This window comes from Cyprinus carpio, chromosome B19 (assembly GCF_018340385.1).
Source record: "Cyprinus carpio isolate SPL01 chromosome B19, ASM1834038v1, whole genome shotgun sequence".
In the NCBI taxonomy this organism is placed as follows: domain Eukaryota; kingdom Metazoa; phylum Chordata; class Actinopteri; order Cypriniformes; family Cyprinidae; genus Cyprinus; species Cyprinus carpio.
The window spans coordinates 22,078,445-22,100,543 of NC_056615.1; positions in this window are offsets into that span (position 1 = coordinate 22,078,445).

The window sequence follows — 22,099 nt, forward strand, 5'->3', positions numbered from 1 at the left end:
ACTGGAAGTAAACACAAAAAACGTCACATGCCTGACGATCTAACGTTACCACATAAAGCGAACGGGGCCCAGTTTACCAGAACCACCAAACAGAGGTTCAATTCTAGGCGAACTTTGAAAGCTTTGGCGCAATTACCGCACGTGACAAAACAAGGGGACCAAATACTTGTTTACAAGTCAAAAGCTGCAACAGGGTGAACCATAAAAAAACGCGCTCTGGGGCTCAGTATCCTCAGTTTAAAAAACACACAAAAAAAAAAAAAAGAAACCACCCACAAAAAAACAAACTTTAAACCCCTTCACATTTCGATAAACTTGCATCAATAAGCGGTCCACCTGATGCAATGTTGCGAAATAGTGCACGTGCGGTTATGCACAAACCAAGTCCACGGTAGCAGGCTCTGCCGGCCATAAGGAAGAAAAGATGCGTGCATGGGTGGAAGAAAGCAACTGCGCAACTTCAGATCGCGCCACAGAACCCAGGCCAGCGTGACCAGAAACAACGGGGGACCCCAGCCGATGGGGAAAAAACAGGGTCGGAACCAACCACAAAAAACGTGTTTTAACGGGATCACAAAGCTTGAACAACAACAAAACAAAGAAAAAAAAAAAGAAAACAAAAACCACCCGCAAAAAACGGGCACTTTTGAAACCGGGGGTGAGGGGGGCGGAGGGGCGTATCTTGAAAAAACTGATACCCTGGTTGGAGGGGCCACGTGAAAAACCACAATTCCCACGTCCCCATGGGGTAAAAAAAAAGTTTGTCAGTCGCGTTCATTTTTAATATTTCTTGAAACGCTCACACTATTCAATTTACCAGGTAAAATAAAAACAAGGGGGGGAAAATATGCAAAAACAAAGAAAAAAGCTTCCTAGGAAAAAAGGAAGCAACCATAAAACAAAAAAGGCATTCATTCCAAACGTAAAAACAATTGCTTTAAAAAAAGTATTCAATGCCAATTGGTTACAAAAATAAAGCAATCCACAAACAAGGTAAAAAAAAACCTAACATTACCTGCTCGTGCTCTAACCATTAGATCTACATACTGGAAATCCCATTAAATAAATACTTCGGGGACGAGAAAGTAAAGGTAAACTGTATTAAACTTCACTAATTAACAGACAAAACTCAATCATTTTATGGATAGAAGGGGGACTATTATTGATAAAAGGTCACAGGGGCGAGGGCCTTAGAGAAAAAAAAGGCCCAAACAAAAACACTCGATGATACACCAACTAAAACATGGCAAAGCAAAAATTTACAAAACCGGATACGATATGAACACAACACACTTTCCCACACGTTTTTTAATAGTCGTTAAACCGGTGATTTGCATACGTTAAAAATAAAAAAGTTCTACTAGAGTGGGATGGGGTGCTTTCCCGCTCTGGGCCGGCGGGAACTGATAAAAAAAAACCTCATGGGGCCCGGTTACCGGGCCATCATGGATGGCTGCTGCTTTGCCTGCCAACAGCCAAATTAACTTTTCCGGTTGGTTAATATTCAATATGGTGTCCTAGCTAAGGCAAAAAACACACGATAATGTGTGGGTACAAAAAATGTTGTTGTCGTTAGAGGTAATCGCCCCACGGATAAAATTTTTTGGGTCTGCCAAAAAACTTGGGAAGGCACACGGGCCCCCTGGGGATGAAGGCGACTCCCCTCGGTTCCAACCTGTTAAAACTCGGACACCGAGGTTTCAACCGATGGGGCCCTACAGGGCCCCGAACTGACCAAAAATGAACAAAAACAGTCGAGGATACCCTAACCCAAAAGACACCGGTGGGAATGGAGGAAAAAATGGGGAATAATTGGCCAAAACCGGGACGGAGGCTTTATTATCGGACCTCCTGGAATCAGGACGGGGAAAAAAAACAAAAACCACGAACTCTTTCGCTTCAACAAACTTTCGATTCCCCACAAAGGGCGACACACCAAGGGGGGGCCGAGTTTTTTTCCGAACTCGCGTTCATGAAAACCAAATAAAACGAGTGGCCAAAAATTTAAAACCTGTTTTCTTTCTTTCCCCACACTGCACGAAAACCCGAAATCAGGCGCGATCCAACGTGGTTTATTCAACATCCACTGCGGGCTTTTCACGTCAGAGCAGCAACACCACGTGATAACAAAAAGGTTAGTGGTACTGTACCCAAAAGGTATATAACAACTTACAAACCAACAACATTATTGCAATATTATATATTCTTGATTCCAACAATGTAAGTTGCAGTTTGGGTATTTTACTATTGAAGAAAAACAAAAAACCCACCTGATGCGATGGATTTAACTGATGTCATAACAAATTACATAATGAAGCATACATATTTTACGTGTGTGGAACGCGATAATTTTAACAACTGGGACTTAGGCAAACCTAATTGGAATTTAGTAAGTTATTATTTAGTTTAAAATAACAAGCCAAAAACAAGAAAAACTACAAAAAAAAAAAAACAGAATACGGTAACATGGGTTGCCAAAAACTGTTGGTGTAGGGTCGGGATAGGTTAACCCTAGGTTTGGGGGAGACCTAGTCAATTATTTACCATAACAAACATTTTTTAGTTAAAAACTCAGCTAAAACCCAGACAAGGCCGTTATCATTAAAACTATAATAATTAACATTTTAAAGTGTTCTTAAAATTCAGACATTACAGTGCAACTTTTTTTATAAGATTTACATGAATTTATGATATTAACAAACAAAATTGGGCAAAATACTATTTGTAATTAATGTATTGAATTCCCAACATTAAATTTTCTCCTTTAACACAAAAATACTAGGCTTATTATGTACATTCATAAAGTCTTCCACGGATTTCACAAATCAATACTCAAAACGTACAACCACAGCCCACTTATATAACAGTTGAGGTCTGGGGGAATAATTACATTCGAAAAATGGAATGGGGGAAAGGGGCACACTATTAGTTTAATTTGATATTGGAATTTATGACGGGGCCTTTTCAATTCCCACCGCACCAAATTTTACCCTAGGTCTCTGTTCCCAGCGGGAAACCCAGTTGGGAAACTTGGCATAAAACCTGGTTGCTCGAGAACAAAGAAATATGGAAATATTTTAAATTTTTTTTGAAGAGTTTTTAAGGTCAAAAACAGCCCAAATTTAACAAAAAAAAAAGTCATCAAAAAAAAACAAATAGGTTGCAATCATTTTAATAACCTTAATAATGTGTGATTTGACAGATCGAAATTTTACTAAAAAAAAAAACAATTTCATTTATGGTCATTGTAATTCAAGTAATTTGTGGCCTTATAGTGATTTAAAAAAAAAAAAAAAAATTGATTTGTTAATATGTCTATAATATTTCCAAAAAGTGTACTATTATTAAAATGGAAGGCCTTAAATTATTTTTTTAAAATTGATTATTAAAATTTAAATAAAATAGTGGACTTAAAGGAACATTTCTAAAAGCGTTCTAAAATGATCAAAAATGTTACCTTAGTTCGTATTTTATTTTTATTATTTTATTTGTAGTAAGTGAAAGGCCTGAAACAAAAAATCATTTTGCAGTTCATGCATAAGCTTTAAATATTTATATAAAACAAGTACAAAAAAACATAAGAGCTTTGTATTTGTTCATTATGTTTTCAACAGCTGAGGACAAGTTTATACTGGGACGGAAAAAAAACAACAACGTGGCGTTTACTTGATTCTCCATACCCACTGTGTTTTAGAAAAAGATCTTTCAGTTTAAAAAATGGCACCGATACCTGTAATTGTGGATGGCTTTTCGAGGGAAACAAAAAGGTGCGTTTTGCTACCACCCAAGCGCCATTAGGAAAAACTAACAGGTGATTTGATGATAACAGGTCAAAGTAAAAACCGAAGGCATTATGTGGTCTTTAACAGAAGTAACCAAAACAAACAATCAAAGCGAGTTCGATGCGTATCGAGCGTATATTTGCCGCAAACTGTTCGAATTTCATATGACAGAGAGTTGTAAAGTTTTTGAGTGTTACGAGTGTACATCACTAGAGGTTTCGCTAGGTGTTGTGCGCTGAAATTTCTTCCGAGCACCCGGACCCACAGACCGATGAATGATAGGAAATTATGATGCGTTAGCTATATTTCTACACTTTATGACCGAAATTATATTCACAGGGGGGACGGCCCACTTCTAATTAACAGGTTATTTTAGCCATTTCCAGCGAAGATAAATCTTGATACTACAGCAGTACATTTGCATGTTTCTGTCAATCCCATATTTCCCCAATATCGTGTTTTACAAAAACAAAAAAAAAAAAATCCTTATTTGTTGTAAGGAAAACTGGCGACAAATATAATACACTAAACGTATTAATTGATAAACAATAATAAATCTGGCATTTACCAGAAAATTTCTGTTTATACCCAGTTATATAAAAAAAAAAGTAACATCGAGTCGTGCAACATATTGTGAGGAATCTTACATTACTTTTTAATTGATTAGCCCTTAAGCAGGAAAATACATAATCCCAGGATAAATACAATACAGGGACCTAAGAAAAAAAAAAATGTGCCGCATAGCACGTACAATTCCATCTATCAGTAACCAAAACCCATTTTCACCATTTTAATAAGAGATGAGGATGGGCAACGGTAGATGTTGAGCCACAGAATACAGTAACAGAAAAACATTGTTCTCAAAACACAAACATACAATTTCACAGTTCCCAAAAGGGAAAAGACAGCTTTACAAGGCTACAGTGAATTCAGCAAAAATGCTATATAAGGGGGGGAGTAATTGGCACACAACACACAGATACATTAAGAGGGCCATTTTAATCTATCTATCTATCTATCTATACATTTGGTGGACCTTTATCATTTTATTCAAAAAAGTGCGCTGTCAGTATAAAAACATAGTTATTACAAATGGCTATTTTATTATCCGATTCTATAAACATGCCAAAAACAGACGTACTGACAGAACTGCAGGAAAAAAATGTGAATATTCACCACTTACATCTACGACTATTATATAAGTTTGCATAAAAACTTTAGCTGGTGTCTATGATCTGCAAATCTAATATACATGAGACAGGGGAATTTAAATTATTGGGTGTAGTATACAAAAAGCACTGTGTGGTATATATATATATATATATATATTATATATATATATATTATATATCAGATATTATAGAAAAAAAAAAAAAAAAACTCAAGTGGCTACTCGTGCTAAACAGAGAGATGATGCATAAACTGTTTGAGAGAAAAGGGAATGCTTGTTTTTACTTCTTCTAACAATGTGTCTGTCCCCACTTCAATATTAATCTCTCTCTCTTGCATTCCCATCAGTTTGCCCTTCATCTGTGTTGTTCCAGGACTTGATTTCGACCACTTTAAGAATGAATGGCATAGGACTTGTTTTCCAGGGCCTTGTTTTTGGCATCAGGAGGTTTGACTAATAATACAAAATAATACATTGGTCAAAAAAAAAAACATGGGGTTTTATGAGGTTGTATAAATGAGGAGGATATATAATAAGTATATATTATAAAGAAAAAGAAAATACCTGTAGAACAAAACTTGGGACCCCGTGTCTGAGTTATATGTTGGTTTTAGACACTTGGTTGCCCAAATAAAACTCCATCCGGGTCATTCATGATACTCTCGATTCTGTAGGACACATTTGGATATAAATGTTACAGTTCACACAGTGGAAAAGCAGAAAAGAAATAAAGCGGCTCTTTGAAATCACTTACCAGGACCACTGGACCTCAGCTTCGAGGAAAGCCCACCCCTCACTCTTTTTGAGGTCCCCGATCAAGCCGGTCTCTTTGCTCCATTTTATGGTTCTTGAATTTTGCACCTGTTAACACCATTTTGGACAATATGAAATGAAAAAAATGCAAGCACTTATCACCCTTAAAACTGACTTTTAAAGGTTTGGAAATAACAGTTTGAAATAACATTTGTACAACCTACAGAAAAAATTAAAAACGGAGGGCTAAGATTTGGCATAATGCTTGCCTTGTATTTTTGATTTCAGGTGGGAAATTTCATGGAGGAAAGGCCATTATGATTGTAACCATGAATGGATCCCTAAAGTGCACCGATGTTTGCCCGAGGCAGACAGGGAAATGAAACGGCATCTTTCATTTATGGACTGAGGTTGAGTTTCTTTTCAACTTCTTCATCTCTGAGCAAAACCAAACTCTATATTACAAATGCACAACCTTGTTTGTTTTTTGAAAAAAAAAAAAATTTTTTTTGTATCATCCCTTAGAAGCTGCTTTAAAATAGAATTTTTTTATATAAAATAATAAAATTGTAAATGGATATTTAAAAATTATAATACGTTTTTCAAAAAATTGTACAAAATTACACTTAACAACTCTTAAAATTCAAATGTTTTTTAAAAAAGTCAAAAATAAAAAAAAGGTAAAATTATTAATTTTATTTAAATAGTAATTTAAAAGTAAACTATATATCTGAGATGCTGTACAGCAGAATGGGTGACATAAGATTTAAATATTTTAAAAAATGTTTTATATAAATTTTACATTTAATAAAATTAAAATGTTTTTTAAACAAGTAATCAAATTAATTGTTGTAAATATTAAAACATATAACTTAAAATTTTATTATAATTATCTTCCCGCCTATTAATTTTAAAAAAAATTACTTTTTTAAAAATTATGATTAAATCATTATATACCTTTATAATAAATAAATTAAAAGTACTGGTTTTAAATTATCATTGATACATTCATAACATACCCTCTCCCTCTCCCACCACTTTTCCCTTTTTGTTTTTCCATGATCCAATCATGTCCCGCCCTACATTTTTTAATCACTGAAAAAAATTAGGGTTCCCACATTACATATATAAAATGGTTTGCAAATGTTACATCCATTTTCGTGATTTGTCTCTGTGATTGGGTGGTTTCTCCAATATCCTGTGCCCAGTAAATTATTTACCTGTTCGATCATGTTCCTGACTTTCCTTTGTTGACTTTTGAGCAAAAGTCCACTCTAATGTTGTGTTCTTATCCTTCAGAGTTTCCCTGGGGGGGCTCCTTTTCAGTTTTTCAAACCTGCATTACAGAAAACCTGTAAAGGTTACACTGTACACACACTCACAAATGACACTTGCATGCAACACAGAAACAACTGCATTCGCAACGTAAAAGAGGGGTGAGTCTTTATTTCTAACGTACAAGATTAGTCAAGTCGAATTCCATGTGTAGAGGCCGTGACAATTGAAAGATGAGTTTCTATGGCAGCAAAATGCAACTTAACAGAGTTGCCCATTAGGCCCACCCAACCCTTATTGCGTAACTAAAATTGTTGCCACATGTTGAAATATTTTTAATTAAACGAGCCAAGGAAACGATGCACCATTATTGTACAGCTTTAACAATTGCAGATAGGGAAAATATTTAATGTAGCCAGGAAACAGCTCTTTTACATAGAGAAACATGCATTTCTATATGTATACAAAAAAACAGTAGCAATTTGGATAAGCAAAAAAAGAAGCCTGACCCTTGGTCCTCAATCTATCGGGTTTTTTTTCTTTCAGTTCCCCTCGTGGCAGTTTCCTCAAAGTTGTTTTCACAGCAATCCCCTCCCAATTATGCAAGCCAACTTTTCCCCCCCTCGAAGTGTGGGCAAAAATTTTCCAGCATTCCAAACCACGCATTGAGCTGTCTGCATCTCTTCCCACTTTTTTTTTTGCCCCTGTGTTCCTCCCGCCTTGGGTTCTTCTTCGCCTTTCTGCCCCTCCAGAAACCGGCCGCTGATGTTTCAATGGTTTTCTGCCTAAATGACAGTTTCAAAAACGTAAGGTGCTCAGACCCCCACACATCAAAACAGTTATTTTTCCCACATATTTATTATTAAATTTTCCCTGGTAATTTTTTAATGGACGGTTTTTTCTGAACCTGGAGTCTCTCTTTTTCTCCTCCTGGTTGTCTCCTCCCCTCCCATTCTCCCTTTCAGACCCGAGCGTTACAGATGTTTATGTGACTTCTTCTCAGGGCTAAAAAGTGCTTTTCATCATCATCTTCTGGCCCTGTACCAAAGAAAACATAAGGCTAAACAAAAAAAAAAATTTTAAAATCCCAAATAATTTAAATTAGTATAATTTCTTTGCTGCTTTCCTAACCTTTTTTTTAGCATCATTTCTTTTTATATAACTGTTTTAAAAAAAATGTGAGGAGGTTTTGTAAAAAAAAACTATAAAATATAAATTAGTCAATAGTTTTTATGTTCTGGCTTGAAACCAGAAATCTAAAAATTATTATTATTATTATTGTATAATACGTAAAATAAAAACTTTTTTTCTGTGCACGGAAAAGGCACTATAGGGATAATATTAGTTTTTGAAGGCTCTTTGTTTTTACTGAGCAGCAGCCCCACAAACAAGTTTTTTGGAATTGCTGGCTCCCAGGGCCATCATGGGTCACCCACGGGTGTGAACTTTTCAACAGGCAGAAAGCAAAAGGGGTTTTTTTTAATGTGGCGTACGCTCCCAGAATCTCAGCACATTACCACGAAAACAAGAAACGACACAAAAACGGTAAAAACACAGTAGATGTTTTTTTTTTATTTAAAGGATTTGAAATGAACCGTCATTGTATCTTCATTAAAAGAGTAAAACTAATTGTATCTGCTACTTTGTGTCCCCATGATAATCTTCATTATTTGGGGACTCTTGTACCGAAGACTCTGTACAAGAGAAAAAACAGGAACAACTCCGTCAATTTCATTTTCAAACAGAGAACAGTTTTTTTCGAGAGATTGAACCATGATTAAAATTCACCCTTTAATGGAGGAAATTATGTCAACAATAAACGGCAATTCAAACAACAACTGAAAGGTGATGTTTACAGCGGAGTGGGACTGAAATATTGCTTTCGCTCCCTCGTTCTTTCTTCTATGGGGAGTGTCCCTCCCTGTTTGTTGTGTTTTTTGTTTGGTGAGTAGGCTTTTATACAATGCTTTGCTATTTAAGGGTGTGTTTTTTATAAGTGGTGCCAATGTGTATATGAACAAATAGTTTTTTCGCTTTTTTGTGTTTTGTTAGAGTGTTTTAGAAGAGGCCCGTTTCCACAAGTTCCATTTGGAGCCCATTGGGCCTTGGCTGCCCTGGTAAAGTACAACAAATCAACTTTAAAAGCCATTTTGATGGAAATCTCGCTTTTAGGGCACAAGGAATGAGACAGTTTAAAGAGAGGTTTTTGTTTAAATTTTGAAGAAGAAATGTAAGAAGCATTTCCAAACACTGGAATTGATCGATAAAAATACAAGCAACTGAGGAAGAAATAACTGATACCCTATACTTAAAAAAAAAATGAAATAGTGGTGTATAATACTGATTTTAGTGAAAAATTTTTTCCATCTGAAAACAGTTTTTTGGGAACAATATAGTAACTTTATTTATTGTTGGTTTTTGTTTATTTAGTTTTGCACTGTCTGGTGCCATTTGGCACCCTTCTCGCAGAACCTAGGGTCTTCAAACCGTAACAGTATTCTTCACCTGACGACAAACACAACACCACAGATGCATAATAAACAAACTCCACACAAAATCACACACATTTTCTCTCCCATGGTTAATGAGTGGGGCCGGTAAAAAAAACCACTGAACCTTCTTGTTGGCACCTGTGCACACCAACCATCAGTCCCCAACATCTTTTGACACGGTCTGCTTCCTCCTCTCTTTGCAGGTCTTCCCTACAACAGTTTGTTGAGTCCATTTTTATGCTCCTGGTGGAATTTGGGGGCTTTCACCTCCCCACAATAGGGGCTTGGTAAAAAACAAACAAAAAGGGTTCAATGACATTTCATTAATGTAAACCTGGTGGGACCAACCCCGCTCCCTTTGTGTGTAAAGGTTCCTTGCTGAGGTTTTTTTAAAGGACTTTAAGTGTTTGTGAAAAACAGTTTGTGCTGCTTTAATATTTTTTTGGCTAAATATCTTAGGATGGAAATGACGGAAGTATGTCATCAAAAGAGAACAGAATTTTTCTATGTTTTTTTAAATAAAAAATTCTTGTTTTTTGCCATGCTTCCCTGAAATAAAAATGAAATACATTAAAAAAGTCTTTTTTTTTTTAAAAAAAAAAAGTCTCCTCCCGTGGGAGCCCATCCTCTTTTTTTTTGTAAAAATGTTACACCATTAAATCAAGCAATCTGTAAACTTTGCTAGCAAAAAAATTGGTTTTTTTTAAATAATGGAAAAAGTTTTAGTTAATCTGGTTTTTTTTGAAAGTACCTTTATATATTGATTTTTTAATTAATTTAATTTTTTTTTTTTTTTTTTTTTTTTTTGTCATGTTTATGGAGGGGAAAAAGGTGTAAAGAACCCTACCTGTAAAGATTTTTTTTTTCTTACTAACGTTCCGGCCGGACGATCCCGATTCTGTAGTTTTTTGCAGTGGGGAAACCTCTCCTTGCCGATCTTTTTCTGTTTTGTTGCAAGTGGGAATTGACCTGCCTGGCGATATATTTCATAAGCAGGATTAAAAACAGGAGAAAAAGAATGAGGGTTGTGAAGAAACCAACACAGCGATTAATTAGAGGTAACAGTGAGAATTAGGAGGGAGGACCGGCGTTTTTTTGGCAAAAGACACCCCGGAAACAACAAACCGTGCAATTAAGACGGAAATAAAACAAAGCCCAAATTTTATATTCATGTAAATTCTCCAACAGGCCAACAAGTCCAGTCACACATGTAATGAAGATTAATGGAAAAAATGAGAACAAACAATGGGGAACATGGAAACAAAAAATCCTTCTTTAAAGGGCTATTAGACCCATTTGAAAAATGAAAGGGATGGAGAGTGGAAAGCTCAAAAAAAAAAAAAGAATTGGGGAATTTGGGGAACCATTAATTAACATATTTTCAGATCTAATGTAAATTCCCTGGTCAATTTTGTAGAAAAGGGTTACATTGTAAAAAAATCTTTTTTTTTTCCCTGCCTAAATTAAAGCTTTCCTGGATACCTTAGCTTCCATAATTACAGGCATCAACGAGGAAAATGAAGATAGGGTTTGAATATGGTTATTAGTAGGCCCTTGGATTTTTTCCCAGAAGAACATAAAATTGCCCCTGTGGTACGCTATATGAAAAAACACTTGAACCATATTTTATGTCCCTGAAGCAATTACAACACAGCCCCTAAACATCGCCAAAGTTTCTCTCAACCAATGACAACTTATAGGGTTTTTAAGGACAAAAGCTACCTGTTTTTGGGGTCCAACCCCAATGGTAGACAGAGGGAGTGTTTTTGTTGGGAAGCCTTTTTTTACACAAACATCCCCCCCCCCGTTCGTGATTTTTGAAAAAGCTCTATACATATCAACCCTGTCTCCCCTTTCAAAAATTGTCAAAAAACTGATTTATGAGTTCATGACAAAGCATTTACAAATTGCAAACAAAGGTTTTATTAATGGTATTTAATCTCTGGTTTACCTGGCCAACATAAAAAAAAACTTGTTTTTTCCTGCAGACAATCACAATATACATTCTGTTCTGTACAGTCCCCGAGAAGGAAAGTGAATAACATCCCTAACCGAGTCCAAACCAAGTCCATCCAATGCAGGAGAAAGAAGAGAAGAAAGGGGTCTGAATCCCCTCTGGGATGTGACCACACAGACGCAGAAAGAGGTATACTGAATAAAAAAGTGAGAATTCACTCGCGCAGACTGCTGATTCACCTCCACTTCCAGCTACATCACATACCAGCGAAAAGGTGGGAGGCGCGCTGGAGAGAGTCTCTGTAAACAGATGGCAAGCCTTGTATTGGTAAAAGGGTTGAGGTTTTTATTGGCTTTACCAGGTTAGTATGAGCTGAGTGCCTCTTGTTTGAATTTTTGATGATTCCCAAGAGATAAAACACCTTTTTTTGGGGGATTAGCGTCTTAGTGTAAAAAAAAATGCTATTGCTAGTGTGTCATCATCGCCGTCTGGGTCACTGCTGTGTGTGAAAAAAAATACCAGGGAAAATGTTTGAAACACACAGCAGCCACGAATGTAAAATAAATACACTACAGGTCAACTAAATTATCTGCTGACCCAGTTTAATAAAAGCCCCTCAACTGATAACAGTGACTAGCTTTCCATTAAATGCTGTAAATGGGGCGGCTGTGTGGATGTGGAAGTATACTGTAAAGGTAGGATATATTTTAAAAAAGCATATTACTAATTAAAAATTCCATTAAAAAAGTTGACAGTAAAGTCATTTTATAGTGTTACAAAAAATTTTCTTATTTCAATTAAATGCTGTTTTGTTTTTGATTTTTTTTTATTTTTTGAATCAAAATACATGATTAAATTCAAAAAAAAAATCCCTGAAAAAAAATAATCCACAGTTTTTTATAAAAAAGTATTAAGCAGCAACAGTGGGATAATAATAAGAAAAGTTTCTTGAGCAACAAAATCCCAGTAAATATTTGTTTTAGAATGATTTCTGAAAAGGATTCTGTTTGTGACACTGAAAAAAAAACTGGAGTAATGATGCAGAAAATTTCCAAGCTTTGCATCACAGGAATAAAATTACATTAGAATATACCCAATAAAAAAAAAAAAAATGGTATTTTTAAATGGTAATAATACTATTGCTGTTTTTTGCGACCTTTTTTTGATCAAATAAATGCAGCCCTTGGCAACAAACAACCAAATTTTTTTTGTACCGACCTGAAAACTTTGGAACCTAAAAATTTATTTTTTTTTCTGAGATATACACTTTTTATTATTTTTTGTGTTTTTTTTTTTGTAAAAAATTCCCCTAAAATACAATTATTTTTTTTATTTGAATGTCAATTAATAAAATGTGCCCAAACGTGCCACATATGCCCTGCTGCCCCTATATAAAAAAACAAACAATGTTTTTATATAATAATAAAACTCCTTTTTTGTGTTTTTAGTTTTCCTTTGTTTTAAAGAGTTCCGGTAAGTGTTGAAAGATTAGAGTTTCAAAACTCTTTCCAAAAATTATATTTTAAAATGGTTTTTAAATTGCATATTAAGTTGATATTAATTAAAATATTTTACATTTCATTTAATGCGTAATTTGTTTTTACATGTTGTGTTTTTACATTTTTTTTTTTTTTTTTAAAAAATGATTCTTCTAAAGGGCAATCAAAATAGTTGTTTTGTAGGGGATAAAAGAAAAGCACACTTGCCCAACTGCCAAAACACATAATCCCCATGCAATTTTAACATAAACTTAGGTTCCCATCCATAGTGAATCCACTTAATGGCAATTATAAGTCCTTGCAAGTTGTCCGTTTTTTTTTTTTTTTTACCCCGGTTTTTTTTTTTTTTTTTTTCCATTTAAATGTCGAATTTTTATTTTGACCCATGCACAGTTTCTCGAATTTCCCAGGACTTTTTCCCTAAAATCTGTCCTGTATTCATCAGTTTGTGCGTCTGTTAATTTCTTCTTTGTGTGCCCTATACATGAAAAAAACAGCACAACATTGTGCATATCAAAAAACCTTTTAGAAGTTGCAATGAAAAAAAAATCATCAAGGGCCCTGGCATGTTTTATCCTGCAGGCAAGAGTGGAAGAAGGATGTGTGCAAGATTCAGAGACCAGAAACAACAGCCTCGGGGTGACATCTGCAAACTGAACACTCATGGCACATAAATACTCAGGAAACAGCAGTTTTTTCTGAAAAAAGAAACACTTTTAAACTTGACGGAAGGGGAAACTAACATGCCTAGCGAAAAAGTGCATTCTGGGAGAAAAAAGAGAAAGTTTTAATTGAAACGCTGCCACTCCCCATTGCTCCCTCACAAAAAAAAAACTGAATGTTCTTTTTTTTTGAGTGCACACAACCCTCTTCATTACCTTGAACATTGTCATCCCCCCCCATGCATCAACTTTGCATTTGCCGTCATTATTTATTCTGAATCTTGTTATGTTAATAGTTTGTTCATCCTAAAATGGGTTTATTTCTTTCCTTGGGCGCCATTAGAATCGCTGGCCCCAGTCCTTTGATAACAGTTACCCCTCAAGGCAAGACATGGAGGCAATTGCACTTACAAAACAAAACACATTAAATTCTGCTTTCTGCTTTGACGTCAAGCTTTTTGTGAATAAGGAAGAAATGGCCTTCACATGAAGAAAATACCAATCTCCCTATTTTGCAAACAATAAGTTAAGTTAGTTTTAGGCATTTTGTACAGGAAATTGTTGCAAATGCTGAATTGAGCAGTATCTCGACATTCACTAAACAATTCCCAACCCATAACACCAAAAAAATAGCTTGTTTCTAACAGTTTTTTAACTTTCAAAACAGACTCTTTATATTGAATCCAACCTGCAGGCTTCATTCCCACAGCCTGTACAGTAGCCTCCACGGGGCAGTCCGGAGGTGTCCCATTACATAAAGCCCAGGACAACACAGAGAGATGAGAAATGTGGGAGAAAGGCCCTGCAGTTTTTTGCTTTTGGAAAACCTGAATACACCAAAAACCAACGGAAACAAGTTTCTGACCAGGGCTGGCGGTGTAAAAAGCTTGTTGTACTGTAAATGCAAAATGCCCATGGACACTTTAAAAAAAATGATAAAGATCTAATAAACAACTTTATATGTGGAACCTCAAGTATGCATGCATTCAAAATATAAACAAAATATTCAATAATGGATGTTTTGTCTGAAAACTGGTTATGAACAACCTGCAAAGAAATAAAGAGATCAAAAATCTGAAAGCCCACTTTTATATTTTTTTTTTTATTCACTTTTTCAATCTGTTTTTTCCTATGTTGTGCTGCTGATTCTGTATACTGTGTTTTTTGGCTTTCAAGTTCTGATCCTGTGGAAAAAATTTGCTAGAAGGGTACAATGCTACTTGCGCTTTTTTCATGTTTCGTACAAGCATGTTCTTGCACAATCTGCTTGAGCGAGTTAACAGTTTTAACAGACCAGAAACAGATGGATGGTACCCCTAAAAAGTGTGGGCTTCCAAAAAGTCTGGGAATCTAAACTAAGAATTTAATAAATAAACAAAAAAAAAAAAGTTTAGTATTTTGAGAAAAAAAGGTTACGTAAAAATGAAGAAAAAAAAAAAAAAATTTCTGCACAATTTCCACTCAAATTGTTTTACATTTGGATTAATTAATTTGTAATACTTATTTTTTTTTTTTTTGTAATTAGAAAAATGCCAAAATGAAAGTCCTTTATTGGCACCCCCCTGGTACAAAGTGAACTGATGATTCATAAGTGAACAGAAGTGGCAGGAATAATTAAAGATTTAACTTCCAAATTTCACTTAGTAAACGTGTACTGACACACACATTCACTAGTCAACATTTGAAGTGGATCAAAACCTTTCATCAAAGTTGTCCTAAAACCTAAAACCAAAATGCGTTCTTTGTCTTGTTTTAGGACACTTTTTATAAACTTTTTTGATCCACTTCAAATGTTGACTACTGGTACACACACATCCATAAACCCTTCAAGGTGCAGAACTTTGAAGTTTACAGAAGGTGCCTTGATGCACATCCATGCCCACAAAAAAAAAAAAAAAAAAAATCTCCGTGGGAAAAAAACTGCCCTCGCAAATCTTCTGTAAATTTAATATATACAGTCACCCCATTAAAATCTGTACTTATGCAAATCATCCATGGCTAATATGCAGCCTCTTCTCAGCAATGTTATTAAGCTAATCCTTATGCAAAAGCGTGTTCAGCCTTTTGGTTCAGGTTCGGGAATGCCGATGTAATATTTGTAGGTTCCTCAATGTTTTCTCATGTTGCGCGCAACTTTTTATTGTTGGTAATGAAAACTTGTTTATCAATTGACATGATCCAAAAAAAAAAACAAAAGCTGATCGTTTAAGTGGAAATAAAAATGATAGTGTCAATTTTCCTTGGAGGTTTATGTCAACGCATGCATGTGGCTATGTGTAGCAATGTGTAGCAAACTCCTTTTTATGATTAGCATATTTCCAAAGTAATCAAAAAGGTTCGCGGATCAGTATGAAGAAAAGAGTGCTACAAAAACAAATCAAAATTGTCTATTGAATTTTTTTTTTTTTTTTTTTTGTTTTTACTATAATACTCCCACCACAAAGCCCCCAAAGCTTGGACTATATGTAATGCAATAAATGTATTTATTTATTTATTTATTTTCTGTCTTCTGTCTGATTTGTTTGTTTGAAATATCTCTTTATGCATTCTGAACCATTCTATCCACCTGCTACACTTCACTTGAATAGCCCACCCCAATGTTCTTGGCATCGTGCCCTTAACAGAAACCCTGCAAAAATTCCAGCAAATGTGATATATTTAATATAAAGAGACGATTCTTCTTGCATGTGAATTTGCATTGACATAAAGGCGACTGCTAAGATTTCCACACACACATATCTCATTCTGAAAGGCCATCTCACACACATCAAAGGCATAAAAGGTGTTTTCAAATCCATAAAGTGAGGATACCAGCTACCTCAATATCCTTTTTAAAAGAAATGACCTCATCTTTTGCTTCCCAGAGCCACTGTGCATAGTTTTTGTGCCAAGACATGAGCTAAACTCAATGAGTCCAGCAAAGTTACACAAATTAGATAATACTGGTCAGACTGGGTCAAATCAGCCATCCCAGACTGTTATCATTTGGAAATGATGCATACATTTTGGTGCTCTTGACAACAACCTGCAGAATTTGCTAGAAGCAAATCAGCTTGTGAAATTCACATTGTTTAAAAATACATTTTTGCATACAGTCTACATGGCCTTTAAGCAAATATGTGATTATATTAATCATAAATTGCTATATAATAGTCAAACTCACTGTGTTCGAAATGGTTGCCATTACGATTTTATATTTCCACAGTTTTCAGTGGAGTGATAATGGAGGTGAAATTACATACACACCGATGCCAGCTAATGGTCATAAAAGAGAGATAAACTAATGAGTCAGCCCTGGTTACTTTTTTTTCCACACCAGAGGATATGAGCAAACATAGATGGTATCTGATACAATATATAATCATATAAACTATCATCACCAAACCATGTCACAAACTGGTCAGTCCATAAACTTTCAGTGCTTAGTTGGTCCATTTAAAAATCACACAAATATAACCATTGAACATAGCCTAAAAAATATACACCAACACAACAGTAAACACGTTAAAATATAATTACATGGGAACTTTTGGTTTTTTCTGTCCTAGTACAGCTAACACTTATTGGTTAGGACGGAACGCAGGCAAGCCACAAACATTTTATATTTTTTTTTTTTTTTTTTTGTGAAATGCTGAAAGCGTAATGTTAATTGAACTTTTCCCCCCAGAACAGTTTTAGCCTAAAAAACTATCACGACCCTCTTTCCATTATCAACGAATGAAAAGTAACAAAAACATCGGGATTTTCCCAACTGAAGAATAAAGTAATAACATCTTAATATTTAGTATTAAATTATTTTAAATAATAATTTATGTAGTTTATGAAGTTTTATCATAAATACTGCTCAACAACAGAAATGAATATACGAACAAAAGGCGTTCAAAAAGCTTACCCTTGCTGAAGATACATGCAGACTCTCTGCTCTGTACTTGCGGCATGTGTTGGTTCTGGTGACTCGTTTCTTGAGAAGAGGCTGGTTTTTTGCCATAGAAGGCGAGAAGGCAGGGGTGAGTCTTCCACGGTCCAGCCCTGATCGCCCTCAGCGTTCCCTCGACTGCGCCCCCTACACGACTGCTGCAGCACGCGCATCATGGAAACCGCAAATGCATCGTTATGAAACAACAGTTTTTTTCTAGAAATAAATTGTCGAGGTATCAGAACAATTAAAACCAGTAATGCACATAATAAAGACAAGGTTACTCCAAGTAACTAAATTAATTTAGTCCATTTCCTCAATAGTCGTAAACATAAATGAATTGGATGAATGAATTTTACTATTTTAACACTGACATGATGACAGCAGTCAGATTAATGAGCAGATTAATAAAAAAAGGCTCATTTAAAAAGTGAAACGCGAAAGCATTCCAATGAATCTACATAGGCAGAACTGTAACATGATACAAATACTGTATACTTTATTATTGCTTTTCCATATTGAAATAGCTTTATGTATAGGCCTATTTAACTTTTTACTAGCTTCGTACAATTGACGGGCACTTTTAAGCTTCTTAAATTCTGAAGGTTCGCCGCTGTATGTTCATTCATTTTTAATTAATGAATTCAAATCAATTAAAATATGCATGGGTCTATAATACAAAAGGAGGATGATATTTATTGCTTTAATTTACCTAGTTTGCCCAAACCCTGCTAATAACATTACAAAACATGAAGTTTTTACAGATCTAAGGCGTCAAAAACCGAAGCATGGGTCAAGCGCCTCTATGAAGACGCCAAAGGTGCCCCTTTGGCGTCAAAATTGGCACAACACCTGTCCTGAACGCACATTTTCAAAGGAGAATAACTGACTGTAGCATTGTTTTTTGTTTTTCAGATAACAAGTATATTAACTTAGCATGTTTCTTAAATATCTGCAAACATATTATGATATTTTTATGCTTTATTAGAGTCAAAAGCCTTACATACAGCATCTTTAAGCATGCTATTTGTAGTAAAACCGTAGTTATACAAATTGTAAACAAAAATAAACATAAATAACATTTAATTTCTCTGTGATCCCACATTTGCCCATTTTCAATCCCCATGTATTCTATACTTTAATTGAACTGGCCCAATTTTCCATTCATCACTTTATTAATTTGCATGCATGAAATTAATGTAAAATAACCTGCCAAAATTTACATAACCTCAAAGCCGCAAGGATCATAAAGATGAATACATTTTTGATGTTTGTTTGTTGTATGGCTTCTCCCTGCCATCATTTGTTTGCCTGCCAACAGTCAAGGCAAGGGAGGCAGAGTCTCTTTAGAGAAAAAAAATACTGGATGAGAAAGATATAGATATTATAAAAAATAAACAAAATTTGACATTAAAAATAGTACTAGATTTAATAAATTAACTGTCCAACAGCGACACCCGCTGGTGAAGTTAAAATAAACAGCTGAACATCACTTGACAAATAACATATATTGTTTGTATTGCTACTGCCTTTTGTTATTATTTTGAAAGAAATGTAAAAATACGTAAAAACACTATCTTGAAAAAAATTTTTTTGCTTTGATAAACAGAATGTTACATAGTGTAAAAATACAAAATATAATTGTTTTTAAACCTTTTTTATGTAGTGTTTATATTTAACCAGAGAAATGTGACAACAGTAAAAGGTTATGAGGATATACACGGTGTAGTTTTTACTGAGCAAACAGCAGAAACGTCGAGAAAGAGCGTGGCAGCTGCCTTTGACTCCTGGGAAGAGCTCTGGCAGCTGATACATAAAAATGTCCCTTACGAAAAGGAAGTTTATTCAAGTGTGCTATTAGTATACTTCTTTTAAAACCTAAAAATAGGAATGTATGCTTTCAGTTTACCTTTTATGTACTTCTCAGAAAAGGGCTTTATGTACTTCTCAGAAATATACTTAAATATACATATATACAAATATACATGTATACAAATATACATCAAAACTGTAATGTTATGGAATAAAATGTCGACCGATGAAAAGGTAATAATTACAGTCAAGCTTTGGGGTGTTGATCGACTCCATCTACGTTTTGATTATCATTCTGAATCCAATTCATGTTTTTTTCTTCAGCTTTTTGTTCAAAATGTTATTTCTTAATTTTTTTATGAAACTTACCCACATTAAAGTGTTTAAAAAAAGAATGCATGAAGCTAGAATAAAAATGTTTTTGTTTACAAGCAGATACCCTGTTCTTTCTTTGGATGTTTTGTATGTTCAGATATTCATATAACAAAATAAATAAAAATAAAAACCAAAACATACAAATAGTAGTATACTTTAAATATGATGTAAAGTTCACTTAAAGAAAACTTATGAGTATACTTGCAATATGAAACTACTAAACTAGTAGTTTACTGAGAGTATACTTCAAAGTGTACAAAGTATGTAATTAGTTAACTATCAGTATACATATAAATTCACTTTTAGTATAATTGCAACACAAACTACAAACATAGAGGTAAACTAGTTGTGTACTCAAAGATTGCTACTGTTATACTTAAAGTATACTTAAAAAGTATACTTGTATATACTAGAAAGTGGGCCAATGTAGTCCCAAGGAGTATTGAAACAGTACACTTACAAGTATACTACTAGAACACTGATATTTGTATACTTGCTACTTAAAGTATACTTAAAGATATACTTGAACTTCACTTGAGTATACTTAATAAAATGAACTTGAAGTATACTATTTTTTGGTAAGGGGTATAATAATAAAAATACAATTGTGGGAACTTTGCATCATCATTTAAAAAAAAACACCACCGCACGCTACTGAGAACAGTGTAGTTTTTAGCGAGAAAACAGCAGAAGTGGCACTGGGACCTGCCGCTGCCAGGATTTGCGCAATATTAATGCAGTGTTATTGACCCTTGCTGAGTTTCACAACACTACACTTAAAAAGAAAAATATAACACTTAAAAAAATGTATCTGTATGTTAGCTTGTTCAAAAAAAGCAGAAAAAAATACATCTTACAAAACAAAAAAATAATCTACACACACGATAAGCTTGATTCTGTCCTCATGTTTTGTTTTGTTTGACATTTGAGCAAACTGCAAGCACAGCATCACAATATTAACATGACATGACTTGACTGCTTTATCTTAAAATCAGTATCGTGGCAGATCGTTTGCTTGCTTCAGTAGTTTTAAAAGAACAGTGTCAGTCACATAACAGCAATGTGCTGAGTGAAGACTCTTGGCCTTAAGACAGCCAGTGTGCATTGTGAGAGTCTGATGTTTGCAAAACAAAGACTGTGTGAGAGACTGTGTGGTCTAAATGTAGCCTATGTGGTTTGCAGATTTCTGTTGAAGTGGTACATTTTTAAAATGTAATAATAATTTCAAAACTTAAACAATGCATTAAATGTACTTTGTTGGCCTTGTGGAACAGTATGATTTTTTAAAGAAATTAATATTTGTATTCAGGATGCATTAAACTGATCAAAAGTGACAATAAATGCATTTGTAATGTTATGCTACTCTTTTGATGTTACTCTTTCAATCATGAAAGTATCCTGGAAAACATGTATCACATGGAGAAATTTTTTTTTTTTTTTAATTAATCAAAACACGAAACAGCATGCAAATTAAAATGCAAATAAATATAACCTTCTTTCAAAAACATTACAAAATCTTACCACCTCCAAAACCTTTGAATTGTAGTCTATCATCATGTATTTATGTAAAGTCATTCTTGTATGTAATTTTCACTGTTGTTAGTTTTATTTCAATCCTCTCTCTCATCCATGTTAATACAAATGTGTTATCAAGTGAACTTAACTGAATGGAGTTGTTTGAATTAAATAATGTGTAATGCCAGCTTTATTTGCCATGTGATTGTTCTGCCAGTATACTGCTGGTGAGTGTAACAAAAACTGATCAGTATCATAAGATGTGCCTTTGAACACAACATAGATGAGTTGAGCGACTAAATGCCAATGCATAACATGCAAAAGACAGTCATGCTGGTTTATGCTTGCAAAACTATGGGCCAGAGGACACTTGAGGAGACCTGCTGCACAAACCAGCAGCTACAACTTCATACAACTTGTATGGAAACACTTGATATTGTGTTCCATTTTTGAGTGAAATGACATATTCTAAGAAAAAAAAAAGGTTTTAGTCCCACAAGTACACACTCATATTTTTAATATATTACCATGCTATACAAAAAATAAATGGGTGTAGAAAAAAAATCACTGTTAAATGAAAAACAGCAAGTAACACATTGAATTAAACATGAAGTTTTTTTTAAAGAAGAAAGACTTAAATACACAAAAAAATCAGTATAGTATTTCCTTGCAAAACATATTGCATAATCTTTCACATGAAACTATAATCACTTGATTCAGTCATTACACAGCATTAAAAATGATTATATTGCATACACAATAGAAGTATATATATATACAGACAACACAGTGAGGTTTCCAGTGACCTCAGTTGTCCTCCTTCTAGCAACAAAGTTACATAATCTTAATAATTTACATAATACATGTATCTTGTCTTCACAAGCTCAATA